At 35.7% G+C, this 12,552-nt stretch overlaps 1 long non-coding RNA gene across 1 annotated transcript; it reads left to right on the forward strand.

The window, feature by feature from the left end:
* Nucleotides 1–3,931: 3,931 nt before the first annotated feature.
* Nucleotides 3,932–4,280, forward strand: LOC136988444 (uncharacterized). Its single transcript, XR_010882761.1, has 2 exons — nucleotides 3,932–4,017; nucleotides 4,154–4,280. It is a non-coding gene; the product is annotated as an uncharacterized lncRNA (long non-coding RNA).
* Nucleotides 4,281–12,552: the final 8,272 nt, after the last annotated feature.

The raw sequence follows: 12,552 nt of genomic DNA on the forward strand, positions 1-12,552 counted from the left end.
CTGCAATTATCTCCCACTCCTTCGACCTTTAACTACCAAAATTTAATAGCATCGATATCAATAATTCGCAAACCTGCCTGCAAAATTTCAGAAATTTTAGAGAAAAGACAACTGAGATAGATGTAAATCAAAACCGGTTCCGACCGGAAATTTAGTATATAGTTAATCGGAGTCTCAGGTCCCTAAGCTTTCCATATTCGGTTTTGATTTACATCTATCTAACTCCCTTCTCGAGATTAACGAAGTACAGGCAGACACACTCAGACAATAGACAGACAGACACGTGGCAGTGGAAATGTATACGTCTGCAAATTATAAATTGCAACTGAAAATACATATTCAACTTATCAAAGGAAACGCCTTTTTTGACAAGGAAACTTGGAATAAGATTTACACAATCTTTTAATGTAAAATGTATAAAATCGCATTCTTGTGTATACTTTAAGAAATAATTAAGAAAAATACGAAATTTTCAAAGATTTGTTATAATTAAAAATATTTTTTTCCGTGTTTACTGTTTAAATGCGATGGGATCTGGTCACGCAGCTGTTAACTCCATCTGTTAATTGCGAAATTTTAATGAATGTTGTCAACGTTGGCAAGTGCAAGACTTCGCCAATGTTTGTTAAATTTATGAATTCATTGGGCAGCAATTTAAAAAAATTCTAGACGCATAAATTTCCACTGTCTTCCGTATGTATTTGCTTACTCTGGAGAAATCAGTTAGATGGATGAAAGACGAGACACAAGGGGAGGAAGGCCTCGTTCAACTATATACAAACATCCGCTTTTGACCAGAAGTCACGTTATTTCAATTCAAAAATCTTCTTCCCTTAAGGAGTTAGATAGATGACCGGCACGACTCTGTCGCTAACGGAAAAGTATGATGTACAGGGGCAAGACAGTACTAATTTCAGGTAAAGATCATGTATTTTAAATAAACACTTAAAAATATTGTAATATCTTATTTTCCTATCAGAATACTAAGTATAAGGGCAACCGACTGAAGTGTATTATTCGTCTTTTATGATTCGTAGAATCACTTATATGATTTACAAGCGATTCTATGAATGGAATTATAGGATAAATGGGATGGGATTAACGGAAACGTGACACATGGCCACCTACGAAGGGGAGATGACTCCCGAAAGGACATTGTACGGGAAATTGGCATCTATCTAGGTACCAATTTCCCAAACAACGTTAAATAAAGTACTCTCAAAAGATATTCTATGGGGAAACTGGCCCCTTTTTATATAATTTCGACAGCCGAAAAATTTCACGTGTCTGATGGCCGGGTGCTAGTGGATCGCTCTGACGGATCTTGTAAGAAACCGGAGGAGTTGGATGATTCGGGTCTTCTCTCTCTGGATACGTCAGTCCCGTCTCTCGACATTCGGCTGCCTCACTGCTGGCCTGGTACAACTCACGATGTTCTGGCTGAAAATTATTATTTTAAATAGATCCTGAAAAACTTTCAGACGTAAAATGTCATAAAGAAAATTGTCGAGAATATTGTTTGAATAAATAAAAAAAAAATTTCATGATTTGAAATGCCTAAAGTACCGTAATGGTGATTTGTTTTACGTAAATATCTTCCAAACGGTTGCAATTTTCACCATACCAGATTTGGCAGCATTTGGTCTGCTAATGTCTCTTTAGATAGTATATAATTAGAGTTATCAGTTGAGATTACCCCGCATTCTTTGCGTAATATGTGATTTATCCATCGTTATTATTTACATTCGAATTTTTACTTTCCCGGCTGTTATATTTAAGAGGGAAAGTATGGCGATGGATCAAAAAATGACCATCAAAATTTTTACATTTTTGGGCTCAGGACACCTTGAAACGTCGAGAAATGCAAAAGGATTACGGGGTTTTTTTTATGTATGTGTGGGTTTCTGTGTGTATAGGACACGATTTTGTTCACTCCCCTTGAAGCTTAATAACTCAGTTGTCTTTTATCTAAAATTTCTGAAATTTTGCAGGCAGGTTTGTGAATTATTGATATGGATGCTATTAAATTTCGGTAGTTAAAGGTCGAAGGAGTGGGAGATAATTGCAGTCGTGTGTATCTCCAATAGGAAAAGACTTAATGAAGATTTTACTTATTATTATCATTTAGAATTATCTTTATAAAACTTATCGAACGCTGAAAATTAAGCTTTTTGCCATTTTATAAGAATTAAAATTATAAAAATGTTTTAAAGTAAAATATCGTAACAGATGGCGTCACCAAAATTTTAAAGGTCGCCGGGAAAGTTCAGTAACTCGTTGCCGTATTTTTAAATTTCATTTAACTTTCATCTGTTTACCGCCGGTCGACCAAAGGGGAAATTCACTGAAATGCCAATTATTGCAAAATTGAGGCATTGGCATACACCCCTCAACAATGGCGCGTTATAGCTTCATGGAATCCAGGCAATTTTGAACTAGAGGAAAACGAAATAGAATTGTAATTAAATATGCAAGAAGTACAGTACATGATTAATTTTAATTATTTATAAATTGCAGTCAATGTTGTAGAAAACTTCTTTTTCGTGGCAGATCACCCGTGTAATGCGTTGGGTAATCCCGTCAATATTTCTCCTTCCTCCCTGTGAATACCAAAATCTTCTTTCTCTATACCCGTTGGGGGTTCGGTCAGGCCTACAATTAAGGCCATTAGCTAGTGAGCAAAGGGCGCGGCAGCACGAAAAATAAACAAACTACATCTAATGATACATAACGTCGGGCTTCACGATGCCTGGCGTTATGTGTCTGTAAAGTTTCGTACTTTTTATATATATAATCACTCGGTGGGGAAGAACCTGTTGTATGTTATAGAATGAATGGAATAGGCAACTCAACACAACGGGTATCTGTTAAGTGAAGACGTTCCTCCCGGTAGGACTTTCTATGGGGGAACTGGCTCCTATTTAGCTGTTAGACACGTGAATAACACCCCAGAAATGTACTAGTGAAGCGCGAACCTACGACTGACGTTCAGTGGTTTCTCCATTCGTCCACTGGCGAAACCTCTGTACTTTATATTACAGCTTAAAGCCACAACAAGTCTACATCCATCACTGGGAACAGAGCCCGAAATATCTATTAAGGTTCCGTATTTCTCTACGAAAAGAAATTTCAAGAAATAATTTTGTTGCAATTAAAGTTTATAAAGAGCTTTCGATGTTTTAAACACTCGTATGAAAAATTTTGAGCAGTCTGCTTGTGAATTTTTTCGGTAAAAGTCTTCTAGTTTCTCATCAATACGCATAGAAATATTTTTTCAGTAGACATATTTACAGCATGGAATTCGGTTAGTTACTGAAGCAAAATATGCAAATTTAAATAAGCAGTCACACGATTGGACGTTTTAACATTCGCTCGTGCAACATCGTCGACGTTGATGCACATGCAGCTGTCATTCAACCAATGAAATTGCGGCTAAATTGCATATTTTTCTTACATAAAGCAGTACGAATTGCGTGCTTTCAGTATTCTTTGGGTGAAAACCTTCAGGAAAATCGGAAGCAGAACTAACAAGCGAAGATGTACAAGTTGGTGTTTACATTCGTCGTTATCGGTAAGTAACGTTTATAAATATCTTTTGACTTACTTTATAATAGTTTAATATAGTCGAACCCGCATCAATGGCCACTTTGCAGCAATGGACATCTGTACGCAGTGGCTCTTTTTCGAGAACGTTTTTGTAAGAAGAATTCGTAGAAAATAATCTGCGAATTCGTTATTTTTAAACGTTTCCTTTGCTGGCCGCTGTTCCTATTTGTAAATAAAGTCAATTAAGAAAAATATATTTTTTTTTCAGTGATTATTTTCTTAGAAAGTAGCGAAGGTCGATACATGAAAATCAAAGGACGTGATGAATTTTTAACTTGAAACGAAGAAACATAGCAGGCCTTGCAAATAGGGTTATGAATACTTTGGGAAATGAGAAAAGTATGGCCAATGGTCTACCTGGTGATGAAAGAAAGAAAATTGAAGAAAACTCCATGACTAGAATCAAAGGAGGTCGGTACCGATATAATAAAACAGAATTTTATTCATTTACTATAGAATAAAATCACTTTAGTTCTAATTATTTATACGATAATTACTATTTGCTTCCGTTTATAAGTATGAAAATTTTAATTTAAAATATTTGCAGTTTGACTCCGAGGTGGACCGAATATCGGCGATCTTCCGGTTTCGCTTCTTTAATTTCTGTTGGATCGTCTCAAAAACTTTGTAATTCGAATATTCTAATATTAATAAAGAACATTTGAGCATGAGAATATTCTCGCTTTTATTACGATTTGATCCTTGTTATTGCATATCGAATTAGAAATTGGCACCAAAGTCCTTAGGATTGTGTTGTATTAACTGAATTGTGACTTTTAAGTCTGTACGTAAGTCTCGCGCCAGCGGTGGCGAATGAGAACGGTCGGATTTTAGATGGAGGAGGAAGTAGAGAGACCACGCGCCGGAAATGACGCACTCCACTACGCATTTAAACGTTAAATAACAATTTATTTGGCACGCACGCACTGCACACCTATCCGACCGTCTCTGATTCCATCACTAGCCACTCGTATCGAGCTATTTGACTAAGTGGATTGTTATCTATTTAACTATCTCCTTCTCAGCGCTGTTTAAATCAATTAATAAATAAACACACCTGTTTTATATTCGCTGAGCTTATTGTTTTATTCCGAACGTTTTCAGCCTACTATAATAGGCCATCTTCAGGCTTTTCATTTTTTGTTCGAAATGGTAACATTCGAATTTATTTGAATTTGCATTTTAAGTTAACGGATTAACATACTCTCAAAACGCGTTGCAAACTAACCAAAAACTTAAAGTAAAAAATAAATAATAAAATACAATAAGTGAATAATAACGATGAATTTTACATCTAGATTAATTAATTGTGAATACTAATTCCTATACAATCCAGCCCATATTTTTATGGATTATCAAATCCCATACTCTTTTCAATTTTGTACTTCCAAGCCGATGGTAATGTATTTGCATCTTTCGAGTTTAAGCATCTGTTCCTCATTTTACTTTTGTAAATCTTTATTTTTTCCATTTCCATTGCGATGGACGGTGAATGTCCTGTTTTAACTATCTTTGCCTCATTCCATTTGACTACCGCTCCATCCGCCTGCGCCATACTCGCCAAAATGGTACTGTTTAGTCCCTTACTCACACTATATTTATGTTCCTTTACTCTTACTTTGAGGCTTCTTCTTGTCACTCCTATATATTCTTTATCAATTCCTAATTGTTGGTTCTCATATGGTATACTGTATACACCCGCTTTGATAATCCATAAAAATATGGGCTGGATTGTATAGGAATTAGTATTCACAATTAATTAATCTAGATGTAAAATTCATCGTTATTATTCACTTATTGTATTTTATTATTTATTTTTTACTTTAAGTTTTTGGTTAGTTTGCAACGCGTTTTGAGAGTATGTTAATCCGTTAACTTAAAATGCAAATTCAAATAAATTCGAATGTTACCATTTCGAACAAAAAATGAAAAGCCTGAAGATGGCCTATTATAGTAGGCTGAAAACGTTCGGAATAAAACAATAAGCTCAGCGAATATAAAACAGGTGTGTTTATTTATTAATTAAGTGGATTGTTTTAAAATTTAAAAAGTAAAGAATATTTTATGTTATTTTTATGTACGTTTCTTTACAAAGCTACATTTAATTATAATATTCTTTAAACTATATTAATACAATTAAACAATATATTGTACCGGGTATATATATATCCACCGCGCATTTTATTTCACCGAGTAAGTTTTCATAATTTATTTTTAATTTTAGCCCTTATATCGTGGCAAGCGATTCAGAATGTAATTGTGATATTAAAAATACATTTAGAGAAGTCTACAGTTTTTACTGGCTTATCGAACAAATGAATACGAATGGAACCTAGACCAGGGACGGGCAACCTTTTTCTATGTAATAGCCGCATTTTAAGACTTTTGAACTGATGCGGGGCCGCATACAACAGAAAGAGAAAAAAAAATGTTGGTAAATCAGAATTATTTATTCATATATAATTATAAATCAGCATAGGTATACTTAATTTAGCTTTTGGAACTGATGTGAACCAGTGCCGGATTAAGCCTCTAGCGGGCCCTAGACAAAATTTAAATTGGGGCCCCATTTAAATAAGTTGCTTCTAAACAAATCTTATATAATGTGACATTAGCGTAGCTAGCATGGGTGACACCCGGTGCGGATATCGTGGTGTCACCCCAAGTCACACCGTAGTGTCACCCTTTTTAACTGTTTTATAAAACACTATTGAATTGTAATAACTTCGCACTCGAGCAACTTGAACGCTACATCGAATATGCGATGTCGCGACGTATAAGTTTAAATTTAGAAAATGAATCATAACCATACATCAGTATTACTATGAGAGGCGGCCCTAGGAATATTTCTAGATTGTGCGAGGGATCTCGTGGCGGAGATTACTTCTGACGCACGGATGGCTGTTGACCTTTTTTTTTTTTAGGTAATGGCTACTGAAGCCGGGCCCCTCCGAATTACGGGCCCTAGACATTTGCCTACTTTGCCTATTCGATAATCCGGCCCTGATGTGAACGTAATATATTGGAAATATTTGGTTAAATATTCGTCACTGCTAGTTTTAAATTAGTTTCGATGTGTCTGTTAGCCGGTTTCTTGTTTTAATTTTCACTAAATTCATTGCGGGAAAAACTATTCACATAAAAAGTTGTAAAAATAACGTTTGAATTTTTGCTGCATACTTCCTTAAGCTGGGAAATTGATATATTTATTCACATTTTATGTGTCACGGGCCGCAGGTTGCCCATCCCTGCCCTAGACCATCACTGACGCGTAATTAACTGATTGCCCCTGGAGTCGGCTTCTTACAGAAACGCAGCTTCCCTGTCATCAAATGTCACGGCACGCCACTGGTTCATTGAAACAAATAAGGCAAATCGATTTATTGACACAAAGAAAAAAGAAAGAGCTCTCTAGCAATTGCATGGGCTCAAGGATACCGGCACATTTCATCGTAACGCAATGACGTCACTGCTATTCAGCTTTACACCTTTATTCCGCTCGTCAAACAGTCCATGTTTTACTTCTTATATTCTGATGACAATCGTATTAATTTCTATTGTACCCAATTTAATGTTTCATGGATAGGAAACTGTAAAGAGATTTATTCCAGTTTGTATTTCAATACAAAAGGCAATTGTGTACTGTTGGTGCCAAGATCTTTTATCCAGGCCCATTACGAGACTGGCTGGGGTAATGAAGGATGCATTCAATATATCGAGTACAGACCTCCCCTGAAAAATTTCTGAGGTTGCTGACCCAGGCATGAGCAGCAATACATCATATTTTTAAATTGCATAATATCTATATTATTTTTAAAAAAAATAAATATAATTAGCGGTATAACTTCTAATCATATGTAATAATTTCATCCAATCGGCATATTAAATGTCACCTTATTATTTCCGCCATGCGGATTCTATGGGAATCTTTTTTTCATTTTCATTATTGGTTCAACGAACTAACTCAGATAATGAGACAAGGCTTCGATATATCCGATCAACCTGTACATTAAAATTTCTCAGTTAACTAGAATTCCTAAATCAGCACGCAGATGCCTTTACCGCCTCGGTCTCCGGCGTTATTAATTTTTGATTGAAAACACGAATACATTTCTTTAACATAAGCTCAATAAATGTAGAAAAAAGTTTATTTAATTCATTAAGATTACACTTAAAATTACATCTTATTGTATACATATGCTTTGTACTAAATTTTATTTAAAACTAAATAAGCCAATTTAATAAAAATTATTGTAAAACAAAGTATAGGTAGGTATCCCTCGTACAACACGGCTTTTCTACAACACGGTTCGAAAATTTGAGAAATCCTCCGTAGAAAATTTCGTAACTTTTAACTGCAAACTCAGTTATTTGAAAGTTTTTGCTCAAGTAAGCCTGCGTGCTTGCCCATGGGTTTTAAAATACTGAAATTTTCAATTTGTTTTGTGTCTTTCGTCAGGTTTATTTAATAAAAAACTGACAGTACAATATTTTTCTTCCTTGTTCTTAGCTTTCCTATCAACCAGGTGTCATTGTCGTTACTTTCAGATTTTAGCCTTAATTAAACATGGTCACTGTGTTTTGACTTTATAGATTAATCTTCGTATTTAGTAAAGCTTATTCAAACACAGAGGCGTAGCTACCGTGGGGCAGTTGGAGAAAAATGCTCCAGGCGCTCGAATCACGAGGGCTCCAAATTAGAAAGGGCGAAATAAAAACTTGTAAAATCATTTGTAAAAAAACATTTTGGGTTTAATTAATAGTTAATCGATTAACTATTAGAATTGAATCCGTTCGACAGTTATTTACACTTTCTAAGTGCTTATCACCTGCATATCTCGTCGCGTCATCTGATAAAAATGGCAACGTTTTAATTTGTTTTAAATTGTTCTTTTCTGTTAACGGGCTTAAAGTTACAACTGGCGTCCTGCCAAATGTAACTTTAACCACCAAAATTTAATTTAATCAATTCCCGTAATACACGAACTCTTCCTGCAAAATTCCTAAAATTTTCGACAAAAAGCACAAGAGTTATTAGGCTTCAAACAGGGTGAACAAAATCGTGCAACACACACACTAACATCCATACATGCGGAACCCCTCACCCGAATTTCTTCGCATTTCTCGTAATTTCAAGGTCCCCGAGTCCAAAAATGTAAAAATCTCGAAGGGTCATTCTTTGACCGATCGCCATACTTTCTCGCTGCTATATGTAACAGCCGAGAAAGTAAAAATACTCTCTCAGAATGATATATATTTTATTAAAATGTAAGACTCGCACGAGAAAACCCTCCCTTGTTCGTTCCACGTGCAAAACAACGTGTTTCAAGATGACAAAACGAAGATTTCTCTGTAAAATAATTAACTCTTTGTGGTTACCGTTAAGACAACGACAAGAAATATGTTTAGAAAAAGTGAATGCTTATGAATTTATGTAAATTTAAAACAGAATAAGTAAAAAGTTGTAATGGAGAATGTTGTTGCTAGAACGAATTTACAAATTGTCTGCAATAATTTTAATTCATTGATTATACATTAATATAATTGTGAAAAATTTGATTTATAAATTGCAAAAGTTTCTGTGAATATATCAATATACCGATTGACGAAACAATAAACAATCGACAATACAAATAACAAGAATGTAATATGACAATTGGGCGTTTTATTTGTTTGACTTCATTTAATGCGGACAGACGAAATTTGCGTCTCTCCGAATTAAATGGGGGCGGAAACCCAAATCCTCCGAGCCTTGACCTCCTCGTGGTGCCCCGGGATACTTCCTTTCTGCCCCGGCGTAAGTCCTTTCGGTGCAGGACTTTTTTTTGGCTTTTTTTTTGGTTAATATAACCCTTGGTGCCAAGATGGCGGCTCGTCTCTGATTCCAGCAAGGAAACAGTGGGACGCACGTTCTAACCTAACCTAACCTATTCTAATAATTTGGTTGCTAATGATTATGGTAATATTAGAATAGGTTAGGCTAGGTTAGAACGTGCGTCCCACTGTTTCCTTGCTGGAATCAGAGACGAGCCGCCATCTTGGCACCAAGGGTACATTAACCGTTTTTTTTTTCTAAATTTTGTCAGATTGGAGTATGCAAACAAGGCAGGGGGTACTCCTCCCCGTCGTGTCTCCACCTTGTCGTGGTGGGGAGGCTTGATGATCTGTGCTGCAGTGTCTCGATGGGATTTCTCGTCAGAGTGTTGCCGCCGGATCCAACTAAGAGAGACACACTCCAATGCCGAGCAGGAAGGCACGGTGCAGAGGTAGCTTTCTGCCTTATCTTTGAGTACGCTTTGTCAAAAAATTCACGTGGCTGGTGACATTTAAAATCTGGAGTTTAGAGGAAGTTTCTGTAGTTACTATAAATATACACCGAATTCTAGTCTGTAACAAAATGTATAAACACACCTGTTTTTTTTTTAATTTTAAGTTAAAAAGCTATAAAAATTACTTATATCTACAGATTTTAAATATAATTTAATACATTTTAGTAAATTGTTATATTAAAATGATTACTAGTTTAAAAGTTATTTCAATTTTTTAATTTCGGACCGTAACAAAATTGTAATACACGGGCTTAAAAATGACTAAAAAGGTATAATAATTTAAGTTCTCTTCTTATTATTAACAACAGAGGACAATAATAGTTTTGAAATCAAATACGGTGGCAATTTAAACAGTGTGTAGTGATATTGGACCCTAGATTTATATTTATATGTTTTTTTGAATTCGTTTCACTGACACTTTAGTGACATATTCTATGTAGTTGAACTGTCCGTATTCGTGAACTTTTGTGTCTTCTAGAAATTCTGCCATTTCTCTCTGGCCGAACCTATCTCTCGTGCTCGTCGCGGCTTTGCAAAGTTCGTCCACATAAAACACAAATGTCTGAAACAAATTTCATTAAATACCTTCCGGTAAGAATTATTAACATCGCTTTCTTTAAAAAAAAAGGAACTTAAAACGTTACTATATTTTAAATCTAGCAGCTTGTGAAAAAATCCAGTAACAAGTTGTGTAACTATTCCGGTCGTTGCTAATTTTTTTTAAAATAATTTTTTATATTTTTAATTATTATCGAATGGCAAAAAGTTTAATTTTGAGGGTAGAGATGAGTTTTACAATAAATAAATAAATAAATAAAACTGTAAATGCTAATAACGAGTAAAATAGTCATTAGGTCCGACCCTACTGGAGATACACACGGACCCCATTATCTCCTAACCTTCTCGAACTTCGTCCCCTCCGCGTCACTCCGCTAAGACTATTGCATTTTAACTATTTAGCTTATGTGACTGTGCCAGCTTCAAGTAGTCACTTGTGACTATTTGTGGAGTATTTGATATAGTTTTAGGGAGTGTGGGGCTCTCCCACACCCCCGAAAAGTGTGAGTGTGAGGCACTCGGGTGTGAGCAATAGCAAGCATCGAAGCGCACAACCAGTGCCGTAACTAGGGCGGTGCCAGCTGTGCCCAGGCACAGGGCGTAGACCCTGGGGGCGTAGAAATGACCTAGACCAAGTTTTATATCATAGTTTTGGGGCGTAGTTACAGAAGCTCGGACCGGGCGCATAAAAGACTAGTTACGACGCTGCGCACAACTACATGTGAAGCATGTAGAATAGGCAGTATACTGATACACGTTAAAAACTGATCTTTTGTGGCAAATAGCTGGGACTGGTCAACAATTCTGGGGTTTGTGTAAAATTTCTCATTCTGAGCTTGAATCTTACCCATATTAGCTGGCGTACCATTAACAGAAAAGTTCTGTTTAAACCAATGGTTTCCAAAGTGGCACCCCCTCCTGTGGGCAGTGAGTTAACCTAGGAGGGCAAAAAGAAGTAAGTGGAGGACTGGGTGCTGGAGGCAGAGTACTGAACGGTAACCATAGGCAAAGGTTGGGGTCACTGACAACCTTTCCCCTTCCTGCGTTAAAACGGGAAAGAAAAAACATTGTGTTTAATGGTTTTCAGATGTTGAGAACAATGCACGGTAGGGACACAAAGTGTCAGGTTCATAGAAAAGTTTTTCTAAGGATATTTCCAAGCCTTTCTCACATAAGAGAAAATGGGTTAGGGGACATTGGGTATAAATTTATGGACATTGATGCAGACCTGTGAAAAGGGACATTGGGTCCCTTTTCACAGGTCTGCATCAGGTTTAACAAGAAGATTTGCACTATTTAAGAAGACAATTGAAATGTTTTTGTTAAACCTGATGCAGACCTGTGAAAAGGATCCAAACACTTTAAAAATTAAAGTATTGCCAAAAAAGTATTTAAGGTGTTGTTCAAGCTAAATTAGTTTCAATCTTTATTTTTTAATGACAAAACAACTTTTCCATTATAACTAACTATTAAAGCTTTTGTTATAATTCACAAATGATGCTGTAATACGTTAAATTTTTGAATGCGTTTTACGCGATTCAAACAAGCAAGTAAAAATAATTGTTCGTGCTAAATTTACTGCCGTTTTTAGTTTAAAAAGTTGCTTTTTCAAGATGAATCAGTCTAGGAATTTATTTGATTATTCTTTTCCTTGAATAAGTATAAGCTATGTGCATTTAGGAAAACCTAGCTGAAGTGAATCAATTCAAAACTTGGTTAACTCAACGAATATCATCATGATGATATTCCTTCGGCTCATTGCATTAATTGCCAAACCTCATTTAGTGTTAAATACAATGAAATTACAGCATTTATGAAGCATACCGATTGTGAGAAGCATTAAAAAAGAAATGCATCTTCTCATTACCTTCTCCCTCCTCCAGTCGTCATGTTGACCAATGAAACGGTTTTCAAAGATGGTGACCTTAGATGACAATGGGATACTTTTTTAGTATCGAGGTAGCATCGGTCCACATTACCTCAGATAATAGGAGTTCTACTGTATTCAAATTACTCTTGGGACCATAGATGTAAGCCTGACTGGAACACAGTTTATACA

The sequence above is a fragment of the Centruroides vittatus genome, unplaced genomic scaffold (assembly GCF_030686945.1).
Source record: "Centruroides vittatus isolate TY-2023 unplaced genomic scaffold, ASM3068694v2 scaffold_3315, whole genome shotgun sequence".
NCBI lineage: Eukaryota > Metazoa > Arthropoda > Arachnida > Scorpiones > Buthidae > Centruroides > Centruroides vittatus.